Source organism: Mus musculus, chromosome X (genome assembly GCF_000001635.26).
Source record: "Mus musculus strain C57BL/6J chromosome X, GRCm38.p6 C57BL/6J".
In the NCBI taxonomy this organism is placed as follows: Eukaryota; Metazoa; Chordata; class Mammalia; order Rodentia; family Muridae; genus Mus; species Mus musculus.
The window spans coordinates 38,771,063-38,786,213 of record NC_000086.7 but is presented as its reverse complement, the minus strand read 5'-3'; the positions used below and the strand labels follow the sequence as shown (position 1 = coordinate 38,786,213).

Here is a 15,151-nt window from a genome sequence, read left to right as displayed (position 1 = left end):
TTAGGTTTGTTGAGGGATTACCTTCTTGTTTTTTCTAGGGCGTTGTTCCCGTTCTTGTATTGGTTTTTTTCTGTTATTATCCTTTGAAGGGCTGGATTCGTGGAGAGATAATGCGTGAATTTGGTTTTGTCGTGGAATACTTTGGTTTCTCCCTCTATGATAATTGAGAGTTTGGCTGGGTATAGTAGCCTGGGCTGCAGTTTGTGTTCTCTTAGTGTCTGTATAACATCTGTCCAGGCTCTTCTGGCTTTCATAGTCTCTGGTGAAAAATCTGGTGTAATTCTGATAGGCTTGCCTTTATATGTTACTTGACCTTTTTCCCTTACTGCTTTTAGTATTCTATCTTTATTTAGTGCATTTGATGTTCTGATTATTATGTGTCGGGAGGAATTTCTTTTCTGGTCCAGTCTATTTGGAGTTCTGTAGGCTTCTTGTATGTTCATATGCATCTCATTCTTTAGATTTGGGAAGTTTTCTTCAATAATTTTGTTGAAGATGTTTGCTGGACCTTTGAGTTGAAAATCTTCATTCTCATCCACTCCTATTATCCGTACGTTTGGTCTTCTTATTGTGTCCTGGATTTCCTGGATATTTTGAGTTAGGATCTTTTTGCATTTTCCATTTTCTTTGATTGTTGTGCCGATGTTCTCTATGGAATCTTCTGCACCTGAGATTCTCTCTTCCATCTCTTGTATTCTGTTGCTGATGCTCAAATCTATGTTTCCAGATTTCTTTCCTAGGGTTTCTATCTCTAGTGTTGCCTCGCTTTGAGTTTTCTTTATTGTGTCTACTTCCCTTTTTAGGTCTAGTATGGTTTTGTTCATTTCCATCACCTGTTTGTATGTTTTTTCCTCTTTTTCTGTAAGGACTTCTACCTGTTTGATTGTGTTTTCCTGTTTTTCTTTAAGGACTTGTAACTCTTTAGCAGTGTTCTCCTGTATTTCTTTAAGTGATTTATTAAAGTCCTTCTTGATGTCCTCTACCATCATCATGAGATATGCTTTTAAATCTAGGTCTAGGTTCTCAGGTGTGTTGGGGTTCCCTGGACTGGGCGAAGTGGGTGTGCTGGGTTCTGGTGATGGTGAGTGGTCTTGGTTCCTGTTAGTAAGATTCCTCCGTTTACCTTTCGCCATCTGGTAATCTCTGGAGTTAGTAGTTATAGTTGACTCTGTTTAGAGATTGTTCTTCTGGTGATTCTGTTACCGTCTATCAGCAGACCTGGGAGACAGATTCTCTCCTCTGAGTTTCAGTGCTCAGAGCACTCTCTGCTGGCAAGCTCTCTTACAGGGAAGGTGCGCAGATATCTTGTATTTGGACCTCCTCCTGGCCGAAGAAGAAGGCCCAAAACAGGACCTTTCTCAGACACTGTGTTGCTTTGGCAGTTCCCAGGTGGTACAGACTCTCACCTAAGCAGACTAAATTCCTAAGTTCCTTGGAGTCCCGGGACCAAGATGGCGACCGCTGCTGCTGTGGCTTAGGTTGCCTCCCCAGCCGGGCGGGCACCTGTCCTCTGGTCCGGAAGGTGGCCGGCTGTCCCCGGCCCACAAAGGGTGCTGCCTCAGCGCCTCTGTGCTTCTGCCTGTTCCAGAAGCTGTCAGGTTCTCTGGCGCACCCTCTCACCTGTTCAGACTAATTTCCTAAGTTCGGCGGGTCCCGGACCAAGATGGCGACCGCTGCTGCTGTGGCTTAGGCCGCCTCCCCAGCCGGGCGGGCACCTGTCCTCTGGTCCGGAAGGTGGCCGGCTGTCCCCGGCCCACGCAGGGTGCTGCCTCAGCGCCTCTGTGCTTCCGCCTGTTCCAGAAGCTGTCAGGTTCTCTGGCGCACCCTCTCACCTGTTCAGACTAATTTCCTAAGTTCGGCGGGTCCCGGACCAAGATGGCGACCGCTGCTGCTGTGGCTTAGGTCGCCTCCCCAGCCGGGCGGGCACCTGTCCTCTGGTCCGGAAGGTGGCCGGCTGTCCCCGGCCCACACAGGGTTCTGCCTCAGCGCCTCTGTGCTTCCGCCTGTTCCAGAAGCTGTCAGGTTCTCTGGCGCACCCTCTCACCTGTTCAGACTAATTTCTTAAGTTCCCTTATCCTCCATTTTATGGCTGAAAATACTGAGGCCCAGAATGACTTATAAGAATTCACTCCTGTCTTAGCAAATAGAACTAAGCTCAATTTCAGGATTGCTAAGTTCTTATTCTTAAACACTCAGTCAAGTATTTGTGTATATATGTAGAATTTGTGGACATTTGAAATTAGATGTGTTGTGTGTGGGAGAAGTGTAACCATGAGAGAGAGAGAGAGAGAGAGAGAGAGAGAGAGAGAGAGAGAGAGAGACTGAGATGTTCCTAGCCACAGGAAGCAAATATTGTGAATGAGTTGAATTTTTACTATAATTATTGTTGGTTTAAAGACATTTTTCGCTTTTGAGCACACCCACCCACACCTCTCAGATCTACCACACTAACATCATGTCTTGTTTAATTTTTATAACCTACTAATTCCAATTTGTGTTACTCATACACTGCTGGTTTGGGGTCCTCCAGTGGAGCATGATTGAAGCATCAGGAGCAAATAGAACTAAGAAAGAAACCTTAAAGAAAACTGTTTCCCTCTTCCTCCAAAGCTATCAACTATAAACAGCATCTCAGCTAGGGGCAGAGAGTCAAGCAAACTGGCTGAATGTTTTTAAGATGACTACTTTGAGGGACTGGAGACATGGCTCAATAGTTAAGAACACACAGTGTTCATACAGAGGAGCAGTGTTGGTTCCAAGCACCCACAACATGCAGCCCACAAATCACCTCTAACTCCAGATCTAAGAGATCTGATGCTGTCTCCTAGACTCTGAGGGTATCTACAGTCACACATGAACATAATCCCAGAGAAACATACTTGACATACACATGTGTACATAAATTTAAGTCAGTCTTTCATAGAAAGACCTTCTTACCTGTTTCTGATGCGAACTTTTGGGCAGCATAACTCCTGTGAGAGAAAAGTTAAGCTCACAAATAAGGGTGAATTTAGAAGTGATCTTTTGCAGATAACAGAGAGAAGCTGTTATTTACAAAGCACGCTAGTTAGTTCTCAGGGGTCAACTCTCACTCTTTGTGTTGTCCCATAAACTACATATTTCTACCTTAATATCTAGACCTAAGTGACTACAAATAGATAAGCCATTCTGAAACTCTCCATCTTACTCAGAACTCCTCTGGTACTCTTATGCAGATATTTTCAAAATGTCCCCCAGCCATAAATACTGCTGGTGACAATGTCAACTAGTAAAGACACTGTGAGAATCAGTATAGAAGTCCCTCAAAAAACTAAAATTGGAATCACTCTAGATGGATATGACACTGATACTCACAAACTCACATTTGTTACCACACAATAGCCAAAATATAGAACTAACCTACAGGTCCATCAACAGATGAATAGATAAGCAAAATTAAGCATATATATTCAATGGAAAATTATTCAGCTGTAAAAAAATACAGTTATGACATTACAAGCAAATGGGTGGAACTGCAAAATATTATATAAAGTAGGATGCAGAAAGACAAATACTGTGCATTTTCTCTCACATGGCAAGTCTAAATTTAACTCTGTATGTTACATGAAGTAGATATGGGCAAATGAGAAGGCAGGAAGACCTCCTAAGAGTGGGAGAAGAGTAAGAGGGTAGTATTGGGATGTTAATTATGAAAACAGTAGAGGAAGAGTCTTTGGGGATAGGAAAGCAAGAAGAGCCAGGGGAACAGGGGAGGGCAGCAAGGGTTTGATGAGAACAAAATACAGTGATACAGATTTGTAAAGATGTCAGAATCAAATTGATTTTGTATGCAAACTAAAAAATTTAAAAAAAAAGAAACACTTCTTTAAGTCCAAGTAAGGGCAAAGCCTTTCTGATAACCATAATCCACCTACTATGAGAAGCCTTTATCAGCTGTTGTTTTCAGAGAATTCAGAAACCCAGAATCTGTCCCCTCGGAGCTCAGAACTGTTTCTGGAGAGGAAGCACAGATGTGTCCTCTGTGAAACCAAAAGGACAGTGACAGAGCTCAGCAGGGCAGAAGCACTTCTTTCGGGCTATTTCCACCTGTCCTTCCAGTGGCTTCAGTACAAGAGGTGGGAAGGGAGGTAGAAAGTGAACTCCAACTTCATCAATAGTCAGACACTGGAGAGGTTATGACCTATTATAGCCAAATAGTTCACTACTATCTCCATTTTGGTCTGTCGATTTGCAACTGTTTTCTTCACCTATTTGCTATCTCTGGAAACACATAGGGAAATATGTAGCCTAACATACAGACACAGGTATAGAGACACACACCATCTCTACCTTATTCACTCTCTCAATATGACTTCAATAAAGCCAGTGCAACAACAAAACAACACAGATACAGGCTTACATTTGAGTCCTGAATCAGTTGAATTTATCTATAAATGTTCACATATGCATACACACACACACATACTCACTTCCTATAAGCACACACTTCACTTCCTACCTAAGCATGGCCCTGAAAATTCAGCAAACATCAAAATGAGTATCAAAATTACAGGAAAGACAAATTACACTCAAATTCAGGTGAGTTAAACTAAATTATTTCACCCATAAGAGCACTTACTAGTATAAATAATCATGAACAATTTTGACAGTGGGCACAAAAGCACAAAAATGTTATCATTAGTCATTGACCTAGTGGGGATGCTAATGGATATGATTGAAAGGGGCTCTACTGCAAGCCATCTTTATCACATGATAAATTCTTCCTTAGAGCAAACATTTATACAAATGGATTCCAATATATTTTGTATTAGTGTTTCTTACATTAGATTGAGATTTTTCTTTGTTTCCATCACATCCACATTAGCCTAGAAATTCTTAAAGCATTCATAAAGGTGTGTGGCATTGCAAGTCGGAGCACCAAATGACCAGATGTTTTAATTCCTCATCTGTAAAAAATGGCTGCTTTTCATTGTTCCAATTCCCTCACATATATTAAAGGGTGATTATAATACCATGTTGTCTAGTTAATATGGTTAATGAAAGAGATAAAAATGAAATCAAATATGTGACAGTAAAGTTCTAGAAAGCATGAGGCAATGCAATAGGCCAAACTGTATGATGGTCTCCAGCCCCTGATTGGGAATTTTAATTGCAGCTGAAGTCAACATACAAGTCAGCTGAAGGGAAGTATCTGGACATTACTGGTTTGAATCTTGGTTGGCAATAATAATAATAAAATCATCATCATCCTTGGAAGATACATGCCATTTGCATTAGCTTTGTATTGCTGAATAACCAAATTGCCACAAACTTAGCAACAGAAAACATTACATATTTCTAAGAACCCTGAACTCATGCATGTTTTATGATGTGGGGTTTGTTGTATTTGATTATTCAGCAGTTCTAGCCCATTTGCCAAGCACACATCTAAACATGCTGAATTAGGAGTTGGAATATCTGGGGTTAAAGCCCACACTTTATGGGCTCTGCCCCTGGGCACATCACTTCTATCTCTCTTCTTCTTGATTCTGCTCCTTTATAGGACAAGAATAATAATCTATTCCCCAGGACTTCTGTAGGGAGGAGGGTGATGTGAAAACATGTCCCTGAAAATAATGCTCCGTGCATCTCAGGGAGTCAGAATTCTACAACAGGGATAGAAGAGTATATCAGCAATTTCTATACAGAATTGGGGTCAATGTGGTAGAAGGTCACCGATGATATTGTGGAAACAACAAAAGAAACAATTTGATCAAACTGGGATTTAAGGACTAGTCCTCAGTTCAGTTCAGTAGTGATTCTTTTTATTATTTTTTTATTTTGATTTTTTAATTAGATATTTTCTTTATTTACATTTCAAAAGTTATCCCCTTTCCTGATTTCCCCTCTGAAAACCCCCTATACTCTCCTCCCCCCTCCCCCTGCTCACCAACCCACCCACTCCCGCTTCCTGGCCCTGGCATTCCCCTACACTGGGGTCACTTGCACCTTAAAGCACTGGTTCTCCAACTCAGAGAGCTTTTGAAAATGCCAATTGCTGAGCAGGAGAAATGGCTCAGAAGGTACAAGAACATACCACTCTTTCAGAGGACCCAAATTGGTTCTCAGTATCCACAATGGGTAGCTCACAACCACATCTAATTCTACCTCCAATGGATAGACTTTCTTCTGGATTCTGTGGGTGTTTGGACTCACGTGTGCACTCACAGAAATATATACACATAATTTAAAAATAAATCTTAAATATAAATAGGTAAATAAATAAAATGTCAATTTATCTACACTCTATATGTATGTGAAAACAAATCCCAAGGTATTATATAGGAGAGAGGTTCCCTAATTTCCCTTTATGTTCTTTGTAGGCTCTTTAGATGACCTAGGAATTCAACTAATACAAAACCTGGTTAATAAGAGATGCCCCACCTGGGGATCCATCCCATATGCAGTCACCAAACCCAGATAGCAATGAAACCCAGATGCCAAGAAGTACTTGTTGACAGGAGCCTGATATAGCTGTCTCCTGAGAGGCTCTGCCAGTGCCTGACAAATACAGAAGTGGATGTTCACATTCATCCATTGGACTGAGCACAGGGTCCTCAATGAAGGAGCTAGAGGAAGGACCCAAGGAGCTGAAGTGATTTGTAGCCCCATAGGAGGAACACCAATATGAACCAACCAGTACCCCCAGAGCTCCCAGGAACTAACCCACCAACCAAAGAGTACACATGGAGGGACTCACGGCTCCAGATACATATGTAGCAAAGGATGGCCTTGTCAGGCATCAATGAGAGGAGAGGCCCTTGGTCCTGAGGAGGCTGGAAGCCCCACTGTAGGGGAATGCCAGGGCAGGGAGCTGGGAGTGGGTGGATGGGGGAGCACCCTCATACAAGCGGGGGGAGGAGGATAGGATTGAGGAGTCCCAGAGGGGAAACCAGGAAAAGGTATAGCATTTGAAATGTAAATAAAGAAACTATCCAATAAAAGAAAACAGGTGGTGGAGAGAAAAGCTTTAAAATGTTAGCAATTATACATGTAATGTAGAGATTATCCTGAGAGGTAAATCCCAACATGAACATGATGGGTTTATACTTCTTAGGCAAAGAATAATAAATCTGTAAAGTAACATGATAGTTTGATACACAAATGAAGGTAGCAAGTTCTGAGGATGCCACTCAAGAAATGTGGTGAGGTATCAGGCATTAGTGGAAGATAAAACATACCTCAGGGAATTTCTTTATTCAAATTCACTGCAGCTTTAATGACCAGTGTCTGGTGAAGAAGCCCATCTCTCTCAAAAGAATCATTATGTCTTGATTCCTATAGGAAAACACAAGCTAAATGGCCCTTTTTGAAGCTATTCTTCCTGAGGTTATTTCTTCTTGAAATAACCCATATGCTAATTTGGCATTTCTTATTTGCATCCTTCAGAAAACTACGAAGTTCCTACCTTACAATAGCTAAGAAGGTGTGTATCAGGAAAGGGTGGTACACAATTTTAAACAGAATGCAGATCATCTTGGATCCAGCAAGAATAAGAGTTTGGAATGAGAAAGAAAAGAGAGGGAAGGAGAAATGGAGGGAGAGACAGAAGGAGGAAGGGAGGAAGAAAGGAGGGAGGGAGGGAAGGAAGGAGAATACAGAGATCTAGGAGTAGGGCAGATTGATTCTAAAATATATTAAAATAGTAAAACCCAAAAGAGTTGGTACCTAACAATGTCAAAGATGGAGGAGAGGACTCATAAGTCTAACTATAGCACTGGAGTAGATTGACCCTAGACTATGCTGGGATACAGATATATCTACATATAGCTAATAAATTAATGCAGCCAAGCATCACTCTCCTGGGGACCTATGCTGAGAAGTGTGATTTACAGAGTTTGATATGAGTTTGGAGTTCTTGCCAATGAGGAAACTGTTGTCCTTGAAAGGTCAGGTGCTCATCCTCAATTCACCAAGCAGAAACAAATCTGACACCTACTAATAAAGGGAAAATAGCTGCTTTAAAAGAAATCTTAGTGACTTAATAATAAATGGCTTACCAGTTTCTTTCTCATTTATATCACAATCTAGCATGAACTTTGAAGTGGAATAGGAAGGAACACGGTGATGTGTGACTATAATCCCAGAATCCAGGAACAGGAGGACTGAAGCTTCAAGGCCAGCCTGGGCACTAGCCTGTCTTAAAAATAAATGAACATTGTCAAAAAACTGAACGTTTCAGACAAAAGTAAAGAAAGTGTGAGAAAAAGCACTTTACAGGCTGTAATAACTGCTCCTCCCAGCACAGTGAGCCATGAACTCTGAAATTTCACACTATGCCAGATCTGACCTGAAGGGATGGGGCATTCTTCAATCCATTTTTTTTTAATCTAACCAAGAAATAAAAAAAAAAAAAACAACCACCAGCAAACCAAATGAATAAAAAATGCTTAGTTTTGTCAACAAAATTTCTTCTTTTGGGAACACATACACACTTAAATCCCTTACTTGCAACTTTCCAAAGTGAAAGAAATCTACAAAGCCTGCATTGCAGGAAAGTTTCTTGGTTTTAATTAACTATCACTTTTAAAAAGGTAAAATATGCCATTTCCAGTAAATATGAAAATGCTAAAGATATACATATATTGCAAGTAGAAGATTCCGTGTAATTATTATTTTTTTTCCTATTTGTCATTATTTTTTAATGAAGTCTCCTGAAAGAGAGGAGGAGAAATGTGATCAATATAATTTTGTAACAAGATGCTAATAAGGAGTTGGAGAGGTGACTCAACCATTAAGAATATTTGCTGCTCTTGTAGAGGACCTGAGTTCAGCTCCCAGACCCCATATGGCTGCTTACAACCCTCTGTAGATGCAGTTCCATGTATTCTGGCTCTCTCTCCTGGCCATCATGGGTACTGCATGCACATATAGACAAAACACACACTTATTATTATTGAAAAAAAGGTTAATAAATAACAGCCTCTTTCCTCAGGACTCCAGGATTCTGATTTAAGAGTTGCATTTTCATAAGCACAGTAATATACAGTTAGTGCATAGCTCACTAGGAAACTGCATTCTGTAGTCATTTCAGTGTAAAGAGGCTTTGCCATACAAGTTTTAAACGAATAAATGATGAACTTACACCAAACTTGATTATACATAATCATGAGTTGTCTGATGTTTAACTACTAGATGATCATTATTGTCAGCCATTCACTCACACTCTTGAAGACTTAATTTCCTATAAAAAGTTCTGAACCCCAAAATGCTAAAGAGAATTAGAAGATTTTATATTCTCAGGCTTTTAGGCACTATCTAAAAAAGACACACTGAAGGCTATTTTTATGTTAAATGGTGCTTTATATAAACATCATAGGCTAAGTCCTTCTAGAACAAGAAGCTAGTCTTCTACAAATAAAGGTAAAATCCAGTGTCCCATCAACATATACCTGACAAATTTAAAACTCACAGCCAATCTTTCTGATTACTTGAATATTTTTGTAACAACTGATATAGGGTTTGGAGGTGGGGTTTTGGGGAGGGCAACGTTTGTTTGTTTGTTTGTTTGTTTGTTTGTTTGTTTGTTTTCTGGGGTTTGTTTCATTTGATTTAAGACAGGGTTTCTCTGTGTAGCCCTGGCTGTCCTGGAACTCACTCTGTAGACCAGGCTGGCCTCGAACTCAGAAATCCGCCTGCCTCTGCCTCCCAAGTGCTGGGATCAAAGGCGTGTACATTTCATGTGCCTGGCATGAAAAGTTATTTTTATTAGGTAAAAATAAGAACGTTGTTACATCCTACAATACAAAAATATCCATAATAAGTTTTCTAAAACGTATTTCCCTTCATCCATCTGAGCCTCTGGCTGTTAGCTTTGGTTCAGAATCTTTGTGTTAGTTCTTATTCATTCGGAGTCCATATCTGTTTGCCCTAAATAGCGATGGAGCTCACATCACTGCTTTCTTGGAGGAAGATTTATTAAGCAAATAAACAATAAGTAATGCATATAGCACTTTCCAATTTAGAAGTCATTCCTCACATGCATCTAATTTTATCTTTACAGCCACTCTATGAAATAGCCATTATTGTTTTTATTATACAGACAAGGAAACCAGAGCTCAAAAAGCGCAGGTGACTTTCTCAAGGTTAGACAGATTGAGTTGCAAATGAAGGTACTGCATTCTATTTTATTGTTATGAACAACAGAAGAATTTAGTGTCTATTGGCCAATGGCCTGTAACACGTGCTATCTTAACTATTTTACTTATATCATATTTAATTTACATAATCAGCTTGCTCGTTTATCATTCTTACTTTATAGTGGAAAATATTTTGGCTCACATAGCTAAAGCAACTTGTGGAAGACCACACAGCTAATTAATAACATTGGAGTAAATTTAAGCTAAGAAAACAAACTCTATTTTATATTTTTAGAAAACTAACTTATGCAAATAAATGTTTATCAAGAGGCTTCTGTATCCTGCTCTTTTCACAACAGCAAGAAAATAGATTTAGATGTCAATCAACAGATAAATGGACAATGAATATGTGATATGCACAGATATAGACATAGATAATGAAATTTTATTCAGCTATAAAGAAAAACAAGTTAGGAAAATTGCAGGAAAATGAATAGAACTAAAAAATATTACACAGAGGCACCCCAGTTTCAGAAAGACAAGAACCACATATTCTCTCTCATATGTGGATCCTAGATTATAATTTTTCTTTTTATTGAAAACAGATTTTTTTTCACATATGTATCCCTTCTTGCTACTCCTCTCCATCCCCTCCCACCTCCCCTCCCACCCACATCCACCCCCTTTCTGACTCTCATTGGAAAACAAACAGGCTTCTCAGGGGTGGGAATAAAATAAGATATAAAATAAAACAAAAATTAACTCAGTAGAGTCAAAACAAACAACTAGAAGGGAAAGGGCCTAAGAGAAGGCATGAGAAACAGCCCTGCTCACTCACACACTTGGGAATCCCATAAAAAACACTACACTGGAAGCACTAATATATTCGCAGGGAACCTGCTGCAGACCCCTGCATGCTCAGTGCATACTGCCTCAGTCTGTGAGTTCACATGAGCTTTGATCCTGTTGATTTAGAGGGCCTTGTCCCCTGGTGTCTTCCATCACCTCTGACTCTTTTACTCTTTCTGCCTCCACTTTTGTGAGGTTTCCTGAATCTTGGGGGGGGGGGGCGTTAATAGAAACATCCTATTTAAGGCTGAGTTTTCCAATCTCTCTCACTCTCTGTATAATGTTTGGCTGTGGGTCTCTCTATTTGTTCCCATCTGCTTCAGGAAGCCTAGCTTCTAATCTTCATATATGTCCATCCATGTAGGGGTGCATATGTGGAGAGGTCAAGAAACTAGAAAGGGACATGGGAGAGGGGAGAGAGGATATTTGAGGAATAGACAGGAAGGTAATGTGACTTTAAAAAGAGGAATAGTGTGAGTGGAAGGATTCGAGGGGGAAGGGAGAGGGGGGAGAATCCGCTGATGGATGAAAATGCCCTAAGGAAAGCTGTCCCTTTGCATGTCAATTAAATAATAAAAAATTTTTTTTTAATTTGAGAGCATTGTAGTTGGAATGTTATTGGTAGTCAAAGTAACCATGAGCAACAAATACATTTTAATCACTTTTTCAGATTTCTCTATTGTAGATTTTTGGGATTTTAAGAAGATGGGAAATTGGGTAATGTGCGAAAAGGACACCGGGTCAGGAGTTGCAAGTTTAACTCCATCCTCACTTCTAGCATTGAATGCCTACTGTGCTATCTAGTGGGACTACAAAATGCTGTGTTTGATACTGTTTGAGACGTGGAGAGATTTAATTATTTGTAATAAAGGATTTGGTATGGTCTGTTAATTAAAAAAAAGATGGGAAATATATCTAAATGTATTGTTTGCTGTTGTTGTTGTTGCTGCTGCTGCTGCTGCTGCTGCTGCTTCCTTTTCAGACAAAGTCTCTCTACACATCGCTGGCTTTCCTGAAATCCACTGTGTAGACCAGAGATTTGGCTGTCTTTGCCTCTCAAACTCTGGGATTAAAGGTGTGACTGCCATGGCCAGCCTCCAAATGTATATCTTGAGAACAGTATCATTGCGGTTGATTTGGTTTGCTTTTCCTTATAACTTTTATATTGAAATTTCAAACTGCATAGGCAAGAAGGTGTGAGCTTTTGTATGTAATCAAGAGGTAGCCAAAGGTTATCAATGCTGTTGCTGATTCTCTTTTCCAATATTTATACACATGGGGGGAGAGAGACAGAAAGACAAAGAGACAGCTAGAGATGCAGAGACTGACAGAGAAAGAGAGAGCTACAGATCTAAGCTGTAAAATTCCCAACTAGAGACCAGTGAGATGGCTCACTAAGTAAATGGAAGTGTAAGGACCTGAGCTGGCATCCCCCAAACCTATATTTAAAAGTATCTGTACAGGCTCCCACCAGCAGCTAATGGTGGTGCAGAGACCCACAGCCAAACATTACGTGCAGAGAGAGCCCAAATTGCCCTCCATCAGGTCCTTCTCCTTGGAGCACCACACCAGGAGAAAGCGGCCCATGAACATCAACTAAGCAGGGCTCATAGGGGCTCACAGAGACTGAAGTGGCACTCCCAGAGCCTGCAGGGGTCCGCACCAGATCCTCTACATATATGTTGGGGTTGGTAGCTTGGTGCTCTTGTGGGCTTCTCTCTGACTCTTTTGCTGCTTGAAGCACTGGAAAAACCACAGGCACCATCTTATACAGGAAGTGGGACCCAGCTTGATTCTCTCAGGCAACTGCTAGTGACACTTTGGCTAGAACCTGAGGCTATGATCTCCTTGCGTCTGGTTTTCAAATAAAGGCCTAAGGAAGCTTGAAGGGAAGCGATGAGATGAAGAAGTGATCGAGCAGAATCCCTTGAGTGTCACTCCGTACCAGGGCACACATAGAAGGCAGCAAGAAATGCTTCTCTCTTCCCCCATCCCTTTCACCCCGGGTGGAAAACAGACAGTGATAAGCCTCAGCCTCGTATCTGTCCCAGCGGGGAACTGTTTGCCATTCGCCTTTACATTACACTGGGGGTGGGGGGACCTGTTTTCCCATTGTAAACTCCCAGACCTGAGCTAGACTTCAGATAGGAAATCCTTCAAGCTGCCAAAGTCACCTACTATGCACATGGAAGGATGTAAGAGACCAGATACAGGAGTGACAAAGATGTGCTGCTCAGATCCCACTTTGTAGAACAACGTCCACTCAGCTGTGGGACAACATGGAGTTTTCCATTCCTTTCGGGTCTGTCTCAGTTGCAAAGAAGTGCCTCAGCTGAGCTCATGGCCCACCTCGGGTGGTCAGAATCCAATGACTGAACAAAGACTTACCCAAGACAGTTCTGATGAACCGTCCTTGCTCCACAGCCTGTTTGCTAAGCCGGCCAAGCTTCTTCCTCTGCTGGATCCTGCGTCCTTTCGGTTCTCTGGTGTTGAGTTCCTAGATAGCAACTGCTGTCTCAGCACCTGCTTCCTGACAAGCCCACTTGTAGGCACAGATAAGGCCTGTTCAGCGACAGAATCAAGTATGCTGGGAACGGAAAAGGGCACGTGATTTCAGCTTGAATGGTCCCCAGGTGGCAGAAGGTTGATTTACTCTGGCCACTGACACGGAGAACAACATAGCATTGTTCAGTATCCTGAAATCCTGAAAGCGAGGGAAAACCTGATAGCAAAAGGGCAAGGCAGCAAGGGAGATCATGTCCTTGGAAAGAAGTAGCCATCAATGTCATGGACGACTTAAATGAATTACAATGCGCCACTGTACTAAAATAAGTCATAGCTTTTCAAAAGGAAGAGATAAAAGTGCGTTTACTACATGAGAGAATGTCCAAAATATGTTGTCTGAATTTTATAAAGAAAATTCGGGGCTGGATTTTATTTGACATGACCCCCTTTCATAAAGTTAGCACAATATAATGACATTTTAAATACATTTGAATTCTAATAATAGGAAATAATATATTTTCAACCTGGCTTATGTACTATTGAATACTGCAAGTCTCCCTAAATTCAAATACCACCGTGGAGCTTGAAAGCTTGACAGCCAAGTGAATCATATGCTAGGTTTCTGCTTTTGCCACATGGTGGCACCACTTTAGCTGATAGACAGGAATTCTGGCCTTCCTTTGTCAAGACTGATCTGGAATAGGGCAAATTTCTACTTATGTGGAGCCCTTGGGAATACAGTTCTCACATGAAACGCAGTTGTCATGAATACTGACAAGCAGACTCTCTGGCGGGGGGAGGGGGGGAGTACCAAAGCTAACTGTGATTATTTCTGGAGAATTCAGAGAAAGATGCCGATAAACTGTCTCATACTTATGATTTATAATTTTAATTTTCTGCTTTTATATTCAGTAAAAAAATGTACAAAACAAAATTACTTCTGATTACACACACACACACACACACACACACACACACACTGCCTTCTTTGAATTCTTGGTTAAAAACTCCAAGATGCTTCAAATGCCAGAGAGATGACAGTGATGACAGCGAGCACACACTAGGTGGAGTAAGGGCATGGCATCCTCTGGTCATGCATCTTGGAGTGCTCCAAACATTAAGGAGCCGAAGCCAGAAGACTGCATGTCACAGCACTCTGACTCTGACTCTAACCCTAACCAAGTCTCTACTGCATCCAAGGTGTTGGTTTGCTCCAGGCTTCCTGTGCTCAGCACCCTCAAGCTCAGCAGGCAACCAGAAAACAGACACCCTCATCCTTGTTCCTCTTGTGAAGCTGGACCTTCCATCAGTCTCAGGGTAGGCAAAAACTTGGGGACAAACAGGACTATTAGAATTGATGAGCAGCCCCACAGTAGAGCTCAGAAATTCCATGGCACACTGGCCTCAGATGGATGAGGATGCTCAAAGAGCTAACAACAGCTGCTGTTAGTTGTTTTACAACAACACACTAACAAAGCTAAGCATAAACTAATTAGGTAGTTTGATGAAGATTTAGAGGACTAAAGGTGTGGCTCAGTGGTCAAGCACCATTCAAGCAAGAGTATAGGGTGGAGCCCCATCTCCAGCACTAAACAAAGGAGGAGGAGGAGGAAGGAAGGAAGGAAGGAAGGAAGGAAGGAAGGAAGGAAGGAAGGAAGGAAGGAAGGAAGGAAGGGAGG

General features: G+C 41.2%; 1 protein-coding gene across 1 annotated transcript in view; it reads right to left on the bottom strand.

The window, feature by feature from the left end:
* Window positions 1-13,434, bottom strand: part of 6030498E09Rik (RIKEN cDNA 6030498E09 gene) — a 189,909-nt gene extending 176,475 nt beyond the window's left edge. Inside the window, exon 1 of the mRNA NM_183126.2 lies at window positions 13,356-13,434. The gene's annotated coding sequence lies outside the window, so the exon portion shown is untranslated. The remainder of the gene's footprint in view (window positions 1-13,355) is intronic.
* Window positions 13,435-15,151: the final 1,717 nt, after the last annotated feature.